We start from the raw sequence: 14,273 nt of genomic DNA, 5'->3' as shown, positions 1-14,273 counted from the left end.
ACCCTGCCCACACTGCCCTGCCCATCATTGTTGGGGAGCAGGTTGGACTGAGACCATTAGAAACCCCAGGGACCACCTTTTATTTATTTTATTTATCAAATATGTAGAAATATTTCCCTAAGTCATGCTCATTCAAGCCAATGTGCATTTGAAAATTTGGTAATCACAAGACAGCCATGTCAATTTAGAAACGTTGGCAATGACAGATAAAAGGTCAATAACAGTTCCAAAGAATTATATGCATTTATAGGGTGTACTTAATCTTTTTGAAATTAATCTAACAATTTCTACCAGCATGCAGGTTTTTAACATCAGTCATGATTTGGATGATAATAAGGCATTTAATAACAATTTCATACCCCTTATTCTTCTCAGACTGTAGGCAATCAAGCAAACTTCAGCAGAATTTGCTGATTTCTTCCAAAACCTGTTTTAGTCATTGACTTAGGGTTACTCACAATATTATATTGAAATAACAAAATGATTAATTATATTACCAATAAAATACACGAATAAATAAATAAATATATTAATATTAAGAAACATTAGATAAAAAATAATGGCCCTGAAGGTCTAATCACTGGCCTGGTTAAGGTGGCGGATAATCACTCTCAGATGGCAGAGCGAATGTGTTGAGATGATTAACTTTTATGAATAAAATATTATTGATCTCAACATACACTGCTAAAAAGCTTATTAAAACCAATCCTGAAAAGGAATAATATCTTTAAAGCAATAAGTATACCATCTAAAATGAAGATAAAAGGGTGAGTTGAATAGACTATTCATTGTGTTCATTGTTCTTTCTTAATCCACATTTTAAATGATAAGATCTCTAGTTGACACTTCATAGTCTTAAATACAGTATTAGCCCTTATGCAAAATCAGTAAACTTTGGTTTGAAAAAGATGAACCTATATACAGCTTAACAAAAATGCATTTCATGTTTCTCAACATGTAAAACCTAATATCCCTATGATATCTAATTCCCTTTTCTTCTATAACCCTAGCAACTATCCCAATTTGAAAACTTTCTATGTCATCTTTTTTTTTTCTAATTTAAAAGTTCTTTGTATTATAAGTTTTCAATATACTTATTCATTCAACACAACACCTACTATGTAACAAATTCAGTAACTGGAATTTGGAATTTCCAAAAGGTTCTAATTTCTTTTTTCTTTTTCTTTTCTTTTTTTAGCTTTGTGAAACCTCTATTTGGTGTTGCTTGGTTGTGCGCTTCTGAGAGGTAAGAAATTAACTTTTTAATCTATTTCTATTTTACCTGTTAAAAAATGTCCTATAAATAGAAGGATATGCTATGTAGTCTCATGTCTGGCTATTATCACTTAGCATAATGTTCTGCAATACATCCATATTGTTGTATATATCAGTTAGTTATTTCTTTTAGTGCTGAAGAATATTCTGTTGTAAAAATTAATTGCAATTAGCTCAAGCATTCATCAGTTGAGGAACAGTTGGATCGATTCTACCTTTGAACTATCATGAGTAATGCTGCCGTCAACATTCTTGTTATGCCTTTGTTAAACGTATGGTTTCATTTCTCTTAGGCAAATATATGTAAGTTCAATTGCCATACCATCTTTTAAATATCTACTTTATATGAAACCTCTGTTGGTTTTCAAAAGGCATTGTATCAGTTCGCAGCTCTGCTGGCATTCCAGCTCGTTTTCACCAATAGTTCGTATTACTATTCTTGCATCCATTCTAGTGGATGTCAAGTACTGTATTATTGTGGTTTTAGTTTTCATTTCACTGGTAATTAATGATATTGAGCGTATTTTCATGTGTTCATGTTAATTGGTCTTTGTCAGATTGCCTACATCTTTGACATATTTTACTTGGGTTTTTTGTTTCATTATCAAGTAGTAAGAGTTCTCTTTATACTCTGGATGCTGGCATTTTGTCAGATGTATGTTTGCAGGTATTTCTCCCAGGTTGGCTGGAATTTTCGTTTTCTTTTTGGTGATTTTTAAAGAGCAAAAATAATTTGAAGTCCATTTTATCATTTTTAAAAATGCTTAGCTCTTTTTTCTGTACTCTTCAGGAAATCTTTGCTTATATCAAAGTCATGAAAATTTTCTTCTATGTTTCCTTTTTAAAATGTTGTTGTTTGGGGCTTATATTTAGTTCTGTGATACACTTCGAATTAATTTTTGTGTTTATGTGAGGTAGAATTGCTTTTTTTTCCATTTAAAAATCTACTCTTTCCACTGTTTGTTGAAAATGGTATGTTTTTCTCTTAATAAATTACACTGATGCCCTTACTAAAAAAATCCATGCCCCTATGTGTGGACCCATTGGACTCTGGTGTATCTCACTGACCCTCATGCCAGTGCCATGCCAGGCCCTCCTGCTTACTATAGCCCTGTAATAAGTCATGGAATCAGGTGGAGTAAATCAGGTAAGTTAAACAATTTTATTGTTCTTTCCTTTTTTTTAAGGTACTTTGGTTTCCTAGGTTCCTTGATTGATTAGAAATTTAAAATCAATTTGCTAACTTCCCAGAAAAAGGAAAAAAAAAAGCTGGGATTTTGACTGGAATTGCGTTAAACATATGGATTTTGGTAAAAGGGACATTGTGTTAGTATTGAGTCTCTCCAGTACTTTGCCTGTACACACCAGTCCCACAGGCCGTCTCAGTCTCACCTCCACTTCCCATCTCACCGGGCCCCCCTTCTCCGTGGGGGCTCTTCCCAGCTCCCTGTGCGGCTCGGCGGTCAGCCCTCTCCTGCCTCCCGCTTATCTCAGGAATCACATTCTTTGCCTCCCTTTTGGCCAATGCCTGAAAGTCATTTTCTCGTGTAGTCTGTCCAGTGTTAGAGTTGCTTATAAAGACAGTTACTCCAGTGTGGCTGGAAGTGGAAATGCACCCGCGCTTGAATCTTAACGTCCGTCCTGTGAGTGGAGTTCCAAAGCCAATTGCCATTAATACTGTTCCGTATGGGCCTGTGTCTTTGGGCTTTGGTTTCTGCATCTGTGTAGTGTGGAAAATGGGAATCTCTACCTCATAAAGTTTTTGTAAAGATTAAATGAGGAACACATTCAACACATGGTTTGAAACATAAGAAGTATGTGAATGTTTGCTATCTTATTTTTGGATCACTCCTTTATGATTCAAAATTCTGGACCAGAACCATGCGACTGGCAGATCCGAGGTCACAGGCTCTGCTGATTCACTTTGTGCCAAGAAGAGGGCCCGTATCCAGTTCTTTTAACCTCATAACCTGGGAGTCTCTTGAGAATGTCTCTTGTGATGTTGGGTAGCAGAAAATTTAAACTGTCCTCTGGTACATTAAGGAAGGAGTTTGAACACGGAACCATGGGCGACAAAATCAGTTCAGCTTTGGTTGCAGTCTAACCATAAGAAAATGATGAAACATATATAGTGTACAGTAAAATATATACTAAAAAAGCTTGAAGGTATTTTGCCACCATCTACCAACCTTTTATATGTTTTTTAATTTCCTTTTTAAAATTATGTGTGTGTTTACTTTAACATAGAGCTGAGTTCTCATGTTTGTGAATGCGAATATCCCTCATAGTACAAATAGTCATACTAATGTGTTTAGCAAATGAATAACAGTGTTGTTTAGAATCCATTTTATATAATTCAAAGCACTTTTTTCATTAAAGATGTATCACAGTGCATCGTATATTTATCTGTTAACTTTCTCTGAAGTATTTAGGTACTGCTTTGAAACAATCCTAAAATACATAAATTTTCAAAATGCTGCAAATTAGTGGAAGGTATAGAATAATAAAGACATGGTCAGAAACAGACATTAGACAAGGAAGAAAAGGAGAAGAACATGTCAGAGCAACTAGGTGGGGTCAGAGAAAGCATGGCAGGTATTCGTACACTTTTGGCTTGTTGTTCTGTTATCTGTAGGTATGTGTGTGCTGAGAGTGAAGACTGGGTAGGAAGGAAGAGAAAGAAACAATAGAGAGGAAGATGAATTAGCTTTAATGATCCTGGATTCCCTGACTACAAGTAGTAAGCACACCATTCTCTCCCAACTTAAAGTAGACAGCTTGCTCTGAAAGATCTCAGTAACAGAATTTTCCTTGTTTTAAGTGAACTACCAGGGATAGAGGCAAAAGCCAGGATGAATTACATCACATACTGCAAAGGCAAATGACCTCCCACTAGTCAACATTTGCCAAACTGTATTGCTCAGGATCCCTTCACCTTTCATCTTGTTAGCTGTATCCCAGTTGTATACACCGTCTTGCCCTTGAAGCACGAGTACTTTATGGAAGCTGACCACCTTGCTACTCACCCCATCAGAATCATAGCACGATTTGGGCAATGCAGATTGTAGAGACATTTTCTGCAGACTCTTGGAAAGAAGTTGGATTGTTTTTCCAAGAAGTATTTTGGAAGAAACAATCTTTCCTCCTACGGGGTATAATTAAGCAAGCATGTCTCTCCTGCTAGCAGCTGGACTCATTCTTTTGACCAGAAGGAGAGGTTTAGATTAAAACTAAAGCCAGTTTTAGATTCCAATAAAACTGTAGAAGACAAGAGAGAGAAGAGATGGAAGAAATCTGTCTTTGGTAATATCAATGTGCCCCTAGACCAAGTCATCTAAGCAAATGATTTCCCTTCAAAGTTTAATTTGTCATTTAATGCAAAAGATTCCTAAATAATGCACTCTCTATAGAATATCTGCTTCTATTCACTTTCTATCTGAAAACATTTCAAAACAGAATTCCTATTTCCTTTAGTTTGTATTATTTCAAAGAAAAAAACATAATTTGAAATCAAGCTCTTTGTCTACTTAAGTTCAAATTCAGCCATTTTCTCACTAGATAATATAATTTCAGTCTTTTCCACTAAATCCCAAATATCTACTTTTAAATTTTGATGATTGTTTTAATTTTGATATTTCTCTCGTACAACTAGATACTTTTTAACTGGTCATTAACTGGTCATTTCTTTTTCCATTATTCCTTATATATTTCATCTCAGACTTCTCATTTAGCCATTTTTCATTCTAAAATAGAGAATCCCTAAGAGGGAATCAGGTAGCTCACTAAAGCTACCATTATCTTAAAAGGATAAGGAATCTAAGATGCCGTAAAAGGAACTTTACATGATGGAGGAGATTAAGATCACAAAATAAGAATTAATAGCCTCTGTTAAATAGAAAATAAAGGTGGCCATTTTGTAGTGATTACCATCTAGAGTAGAAGTAGTATATTGCCTTTTGGTTACCAGTGAAATAAAATGTATTCATTTAAAAATTGACTTTATTTTTCCAACTCCCCTGGTTTCTCAATATCTAAACTTTGAATGTATAATTAGAATATGAAATTTGTTAGTTTGTGCATTTTTGTTAAAAACATGTTATGGAGTTTTAATAGAAGAATAGACTGAAAGTATTGGTTCTAGACAAAGGAATAATAATGATGAATAAATAGGAAACAAAATTATTAGCAGTAGCTTCCCTAGGAAGTCTCCATGGATTCATAAGCATCCATGAGAGTCTTCTAGGTTCTAGGAACTGATCATTCATTTTATTAATGTTATAATGGTTTACCATTACGATTCTATTATGAATATTTAATTTGTGATATTTAGAAAAAAGAGACTTCCTTATTATATTTCATCAACAGTAATTTTATTCTTTATCAAAGATATCACCATTCTTCGCCTAATTCAGCATTTGTCTTTTCCTAGTAGAATCAGGGATAGGTGGGAATAAGTGGTCTGCAGATTCATCTTTTCCAGTAAAAAACAACACTAGCAGAAAAGAAGTTGAAGGTGTTTTGCATCAGGGGTGGTTAATACCTGTCTGAGTAAATGTAAAGCCGGAAGAGAATTCGGATTGGTGCTGCAACATGCTTCTGTGATTCTGTATCTGTGTGTTTGTATGTGTGTGGGGTTCTGAAGTTAGGCCAGAGAACAGGCCTAACTTAATACAAAGAAAGGGCTTTAATACCCAAGGAAATAAACTATTTGCTTTTTATGTATATGTATTTTATGACTTTATCTCTTATCTCATTAAAAGTTCCTTGGTTCATGGGAATATATTAAAAGGTGGGATGTAGCCTCAAATTTTTAAATACACTTTATGTATGGCATCAGACATTGTGTGATGATAACAAAGAGCTATCTATTACAGGTGGAAAAAGGCCCAAATTCACTAGGAAATACATGCTAAGTGCTTTGCCAGTCACGTGGGTGGATTTGAGTTAAACAACTGCAGTTTCTCACCTCTTGGTCACTAACTGATACATTATATACATTTTTAAGTAGAGAGTCAAAATGAAGGAAGGCTGTAGAAACCAGGGACCCAAAGGCTAATGGAACTACCTTGACGAGGTGAAATAAATGAGACACCCGGGGCACCTCTTTTGAATGCGTCATAGACAAATACCTGCCAGTGTAATGAGACGTTCCCCAGCAAAGACATCTCCTCTAGAAGGGCATGTTCTTGTCCAACATAGGATAGTGGGTCTCCTCATTCTCTTCTTTATCTTCAATTTTTTTGTATTTTGCAGTTAAAAAAAATTAGCCATAACAGAAGTTCATTTTAATAAAAATAAGTATATTATAATAATAAAGTCACCCAATACATAGTATACTAGCAGAATAAATTTTTGAAGAACAGTACTTTTCCAGTCAAGTTAAAGTATTTCTTAATTAAAATATGTTTATGGTAGATGCCCTTTTCTGTTAATGTATATGCACCCAATCCTGGTTGATCTTCTATTTACTGCTAGTAGTAAAACTTCTTGCATACTTGTGGGGATTCTTAATGCTGGTGAGGCTCTTCAAAAGAATGCATCAATGCTCGAAAGGAAGAGGGGAGCTTACCTTGGGGGGCAACTGAAAAATGTTTCTAAAGTGAAACAGGAGCCTAAAAAACTGAGTGACAGGTAGAGTTTGAGAAAATGAGGGAAAAAAGCAAGGTGAAAATAGGGAAGGGCTTGTGAGAGAGCCTATTAGCAGAAACAAATTAAAATAAATCATTAGGCACCCAGTGTGATTGTAAAGCAAAGAGATAAATGGTCCTGTGTGGCTTATGGAAGCATCTTCTTACTTCAGAGTCACACCGTGCTCTTAAATCTGTTCACTTTTGTCTCATGCTGATCCTCATAGCAACAAATTTCCCACTAAGCAAAAGTTGAAAATATGAAAGTCCTAATTTATGAACTTCTCAAGAGCAGAAATGGCATCATTTATAATTGCAGATCTAGTCCCTAACACAGTGTATGGCACATAGGGGACATTCAGTATATATTTAGTGAAAAAATATTTTAATAAAAATTATATTTAAAATAGAAATTTGAATATAATGGAAATTAAAATTACACATTAAACTTAATATACAGGTTCTATCAATTTTCTGCTTTTTCCTGAGTTTTAGCTGATTTATTCCACATGGCCAATTTATCCCATTTTTAAACTGTTTACTAAAGATGAGCAAAACTTTAGTCTTTCACAAAATATAAGTAAAACTTTTTCAATAATTATTGAGCTCTGTTCTTTCTTCCAACACTGAATATTGTAGCAGAAAGACCTTGCCTTTAGATTTCTATTTCTGGGTTTAAATTTCTGACCCACTGCTTACTGTGCCATCCTGGGTAAGTCATTTAACATTTCTGAGCCTTAAATGGGAACAAAATAATGTGTAATTTTTTTATTGTTAAGATTAAGTGAGATAATAGGTGAGATGGTATGTATAGTATCAATTCCCAGGAATTTGTTTATGTTTAGTTGGAAGTTACTATTTTTCTACACTTTGAGAATATGTTAAAAATATGTTCTCCACTCTTCAACTTACCTCCATTGGTCAAATTTCTATTACTATTTTTCTTTGAGAATTCAAATGCCTGTTTATTTGCTGGATGTAGATTTCTCTAGTGGAAAATAGTGTTTCGGGTCTATATTCCTGTGGAAATATATTTAAACAGTGTTCTAGAAGTGAAAGGCAAAAGTTTTGAAAAGTAAATATTATTGTTTTCCCTTGTCATTCCTACTTGCCCTTCCATGACCAACTTAAGTACATCATTTCCCACTAAGAAGAGTTGTTTCCTGAACTTCTTGATGTCCTATTCAGTGTGTTTTCAGCCATAGGCAGTGCTATTTTTATTTAATTAACATATATATTAAAGGCCAACAATGAAACAAGCTGAGAATATAAAGATAAATAAGACAGAGGACACACGAGTTTAACTGTTACATAATGTGATATCTACAATGAAGATATATTTCTTTTAGCTCTTCTTTTATAATTAAACACTGTTACTACCTTTACAGAGGACTGTGGAAAACTTTGTGAAAATCAATTTTCCTATTATATTTTATTTTAAAAAACACACACAACTAAATTATAAATGATTTGAACAATACTACTTAGGTAGAGTCTAATATTTTCATGATTAATTTTCTTTCCAAATAAGATTTGCTTGCAGTCTAGCAGTTTACACAGAAGTGAGACCAAATTTTCATGAATAGCCTTTGAACTTAATCTTGCCAAGGTTAAAAGTAAAGTGCTCAATACTCATCAGGTGATTATCAATCTTATGCTATTCCTTTCAGATGTTATTAATTATTGCTCCTTCTCTGTTTTTATAGAATGCTTTTTGAATTCAAAATTGAAACCAATGTTATTTTGCATGTATTGTATATAGGAGAGTCTTTCATTTGCCCTAACAGTCCTTGAGGAAAAATTTAAAATTATATATATTACTTAGAAGTCAACCCCTTCCCCATTTCAGCCTGGATCTCAATATAATATAAATGCAAATACAATAGATCAATGTATATTGTATCTTTCACGCAAAAGTAGATCCTCATATATGATTATCCACTTGTGCTTTTTGTAAACACAAAATACATCTCCTTGTTCATCACCCCCAAATTCATAATGAACAATAGAGAAACTGTTAATAGACATTGATAATGAAGGATTCATTAGTTCCTTGGTCATGCCTGTCTGATATACTTAATTTAAAATGCTTTACTATGTAAATATTGTACTGTCTTCATTCAATATAGGTTTTTTTTAAATCCATTTTAAAAATATACTACTTTAACTCTAATAAAAAATAAGTGACCATTAGATCATCCTTTTGTATGATTTGCCATTTAACTCTGTTTTCTTTAACAATTAAAAAATGGTAATGCTACTATTACCTGATACGATGAAGGTGAAGAGACCCAGGGGTGTTAGAGACACAATTGAAGTTAACAGTAAGGGACATAATTGACAGTGTTGTACATTTCCTCTGGAACTTGTTCTGATGATAAAGAAATGTGTTCAAGTAGCATCATCCTTGAATTATACTAGGCAAAGTCCAATTGAAACTTTATTGAAATCAACTGTATAGCAAATGAGTAAATGGAAATGTGAATTTATAGATTAAAACAGACCTTAATATTTTGTCACTGGCATTTAAGTGAAATTCATATATTAAGTTGTAGTCATTCTAGGTTATTAGGGTTACTGATTATTGATTTGCTCAGGGAGAAGATTTGCAGAAGATTGCAAATCTACGAACTGCGTATCAATATTAGGGAAGGACTAAAATAGACAATAATTTCCCTATCTCCTCAAAGTTAGAGCTGAATAGTCACTGAAGAGCTACTTTTGATGCAAAAGGTCTTGTTTTCTAGGCGTGAAATAATCCTTTAAGAAAGTTGCATGTGGGTGTATCTATGTATCACAAAGTCTGTTTAATAGATTTGCAAAGATCTCTTGACACTTCTGAAATTCTCATCTCCCCATATACTAAAAAAGCATAGTTTTTGTTTTTTTAAATATATAATTATTACTAATATGATTTTGATCATTACAGTCAAAATAAAACTGAAAGTTTTTTTTAGCAAAGTAATCATATATGCATGTGTGTGTAAATTGCTTTAATGTGCCAGATCATCCTCTATAGAGTTTGTGAGATTCCTACAACAGTAATTATTACAATAGCCTAAGAAAGAGAAAACTAAACCATAGTTATAGAAATATTTAACAAATGGAACTAATGATGGCATAGAGGATTCTTCAAATGCTTTTCAAAGTAGTGTACATGCAGCATCTTACTGGCATTATCATCTGCCATGAGTAATTAAACCTTCTCTCTTAACAGTAACTGGCAGAGAAATGGTCTAAATCAGAACACTTAATTGCCTCTGTCCCAGGAAGATCTGCGCCCGAAAGTTAGAGAGATAAGGAAATTGTGCTCCAGGCTCCTGTTCCTCATCAGTATGTTAAACAATGCAGCCCATTTTTAGTATGAATCACACAGAAGCTTAGAATACTGGGGAGAGGGAGACAGGTCAGACCCAAGCAACATCCCCACTTTTTGGTCCACCTTCCAAGTGTTGATTTCACCGTTTAGATTGAATGGCTGAATGTCAATCATGCCTACATTCAAATGTAAATATTAAAGCGTATTCTAAAGTAAAATATAAAATGGATTTTGGTCCATTTGGTGACTTAAATCATCTCTGTGGATGCTTCCTTCTTCCATTAGTGTGGATAATAGAGAACTGACTGAACATCTTTGCCCCAACAATCGATAGGCTTCCTATCTACAAAAGTGACTATCACAATTACTAAGTGTGTTTAATGCCCACCATAAATCCTTCCTGAAAGGAGGTAAAGGATAAATAATAACTCCTTGAGGTATCTAATGGCTAGGAAAAGGGAAGTTAAATACCACAATTATTTCAGAACTTTAAGAAAAGAATGTGTTGGCTACCCAAACTCTAAGAGCCACAGACTTGGTTTATTAAGTAAACATGAGTTAGAATTTCCTAAACAATAGTTAGCCACCACACCACACCTTAGCTTGTAAATATTTATGAAATTTTTCTAAGAAAGCAAGACAGATGTAGTCTATATAAACATTTTCTTTTAAAAATTCTGCTTTATAAAATACTCATAGTGTAAGTCTCAAAAGACCATCTTTTTAGTAGGAGCTACAAAGAATTTCTATGAACCAAAATGGCATAGCATCCTTTGCTTCTTAAGGGCATTTTAGTTGTATAATGAAAGACTACTCTATCACACACATAGTGATGCTTGAAGACTACCTTTCTGTCAAAATAAAGAGAGTTGAATAAAATTAGAAATTAATTATAATGTCAGTTTAGTCTTCTATCACTCCCTCTCTCTCAACAATCTATGATTGTATTTAGCATCTGTATTTAAAATACTCCAGGACTAAAACATGGCAGTGATTTAAGTATTTCTTCATGTCTCTAGAAGAATATTTAACAAACAAGCTCTGTATTCAATTAAAGATATCAAGGGAAAAATCTCTAAGAGCTTGACTTCTGAAGTCCTAGGCCAGTAGGTGCTTGTGGATCATGACCTTACTCCTTGTTTGACAGGTGAGAACTCAAGGCTCAAAGAACAATCAGTTTGAGCTGTTCAGCATCACACAGTAAGATGGTTCAAGAGCCCATCCTAGAACAGATCCAAGTTCTGCCAATAAGATTATTTTGAGAAGGATCTAAAACACGAGGAAAACAAGTATCTTCATAAAACCTACTTACTCTGTATTGTTTAATATGTTTGGTGGCGATGCTTTTTTTTCCTCTCTGAGTCTTTAATCAATCTATGCATATATAAATTTGCCTTATTTATCCTGACTTTCTACTATATTTTGAGTTTGTCAAGCCGATGTGTGATGAGGAACATGATACATGCCAACTCAGTAAACCTCCAACTATCCCATGCAGAATGCCCTCAGTACAGGAACCCCAGAACATGGTATCCGAAGGACAGGGTTGCATTTTGTTCGTATTTGTGACCTAGCTACTAGCCACATGTAGCTATTTAAATATGAATTTAAAAATTGCTTCCTCAGTCATACTAGCCACATTTCAAACACTCAATTGCTTGAAATGGCTCAGCAGCCCAAGTGTGGCCAGTGGCGACCGGATAGTGTGCATTTGGAACCTCGCTGGCATCACAGAAAATTCTGTTGGACACGGACAGTGCTGGTGGAGATGATTAATAAAAAGAGAATATATTAGGAGAGAATAGAGGGAGGGAAAGATAGAGGGAGATAGTTGATAGACAGATGATAGCCAAGTAGATAGATAGATAATAGATAAGGAGGAGTGAGGGAAGGAGGAAGCAAGGGAGGAAAGGAAGAAAGGAAAGAAGGAAAAATGAAAGAACAGGAGAAGGGGAAGAGAAGTAACTAGCTGATATCTTGAAGTATTTTAGATACGTTCTGCCATAGGGTAATTGTGTAAGAAGTTGACGCAATACTTTTCTCAGCCTTAGATATGTGAATCAAATCCGCAGTGCACAGTGCAGAGAAGCCATGACTTCTTACAGCACCCCCCCAACCTTTCAATTAATACCGCATACCCACCGTGAGGCAGGTGCTTTGAAACAGAGTAAAAAACAGTGGCTTTCAAATTCTTCAGGCAAAAAGGAGACAAAAACAGCAGTAATGATAATTCAGGACACAGTGCCTCTGACATTTATATTGGTGGCATAGGGATACAAAAATGATAAAAGCGTCTGTATATGTGTGGTTTAAATCCATATTTATAACTTTTCCTTGAAGATTGTATACTGCATTCTCGTACCCATCTTTCTGTCATTTCCTACTTGTTTTAAAATCATACCATTATATTCTCCATAGAATTAAGTTACAAGCCATTTACCAGAGCTAATATGCATCTGTTAGTAAGTATTACATATTATGAATGAAGATTATGATCCTTGTCTAATGGCTACATACAGGAATTGTTTTTATTATTTCTTAGAAATATATAACATGAAATTTAAAAAAATGAACCTATTAGGTTACATAATCCTTTCCCAGAGCTCAATAGTTCTCCAAAGAATAGCCTCAGTGGTTTTCTGTTACCCCAGTTGCAAATGGCCCATGTAATGGTGTAGCTGGCTGCTCCCTTGGGAAGCTACAGTATCTAGAATTTAAGTTCAGATGCATCATAGGTTCCTGTGCTAGCAGAGTGAGGTTTTCCCATCTACAGTACAAAAGAATACTAACTATAAGCAATAACATATAAAAAAGATTTTATTAAATAATCTAAATCTGTATAACTTTTTGCTTTGATCTTATAAATTGTATATTGTTATTCAAAGCATTGAATCACTCTAATGTGAAAGACTCTTAACCTTTTCTTCAGGAATGGTGATAAATATAGCCAATTGCAGAAAGAAAATTTCCATTTAGATATGTCAGTATATTGAAATACTTTAAGAAGTCAACAGTAGGACCCACAGGGAAAATTGAACCAATATTAGGGGGATGTGACCCAGACTCGAAACCCATTTCCCTTTAAAGCAAAGGATGCTCACAATCCAAGGAGAGCTTCCAACTGATATCTGTAAGTAGGCAAACTTTATTTTAGTCTCCATCACATATGTTCTTTTCCATATGGGTCATATGTTAGAATTCTTTTTACCAAATTACTCAGTGAATATATTTTGCTCTGCCAACTATATGCTGGTTCTATGGCAGTGAATAAGATGTTTTTATGGAGCTTAGTGTTTAGTTGTAAACATAAACATCCAACAATTCTACATATTTATTCCATTAAAATTACATTAGGATTTTTAAATATATATATATACGTATATATATGTTTATATGTATATATATGTTTATACGTATATATATATATATATATATATATGCACACACATATGTATGTATGTATTAATGAAGGACAATTACTGGCTGCAAGGAGAATGTATAATAGGTGGACCTAACTAGGTTGGGAGGTTAGAGAAGGTCTGAGCAAGTAGCCTTCAAGCTAGGTAGGTATTTCCATTGAGAGACTAGGGAAGAGTGTTCCAAGAGATTCCAAGAAGAACCTAGAATGTTCTAGGAACTGAAAGGGGATGTACCTAAAACAAAAGGGAAGTGCTGTATTGGGAGGCGGGAGAGGGAGGCTGAGGCTGGCAAAGGAGGGGGAGGGGCAGGGGGGTGTAAGGGCTGCCATGGAGCTGCATTAATGCCTCTGAGAGGTTCAGGGGGAAGAGGACTTGAAGATGCCTCGTGCAGGATGGCAATGCAGTGTTAGTGCTGAGCAGGTGACTTTGATAAGCCACAAAGACATGGATTGGGAGCAAATGCAGAAGAGGTGATGAAAACTATTTTGGAAAATGTTGGCTTTGAAAAGTGGAGGTAAAACAACAGTTGCAGCAAGTCATTTTGCTTTTATTTCTAAGGATGGCAAAACACTAAATTGGATATAAATGCTGATGGGAAAGGTCCAGTAGAGAGGGAACAAAAGGAGGCAGAAA

This window comes from Manis pentadactyla, chromosome 7 (assembly GCF_030020395.1).
Source record: "Manis pentadactyla isolate mManPen7 chromosome 7, mManPen7.hap1, whole genome shotgun sequence".
Classification (NCBI taxonomy): domain Eukaryota; kingdom Metazoa; phylum Chordata; class Mammalia; order Pholidota; family Manidae; genus Manis; species Manis pentadactyla.
Note: the sequence above shows the minus strand (reverse complement) of the source record.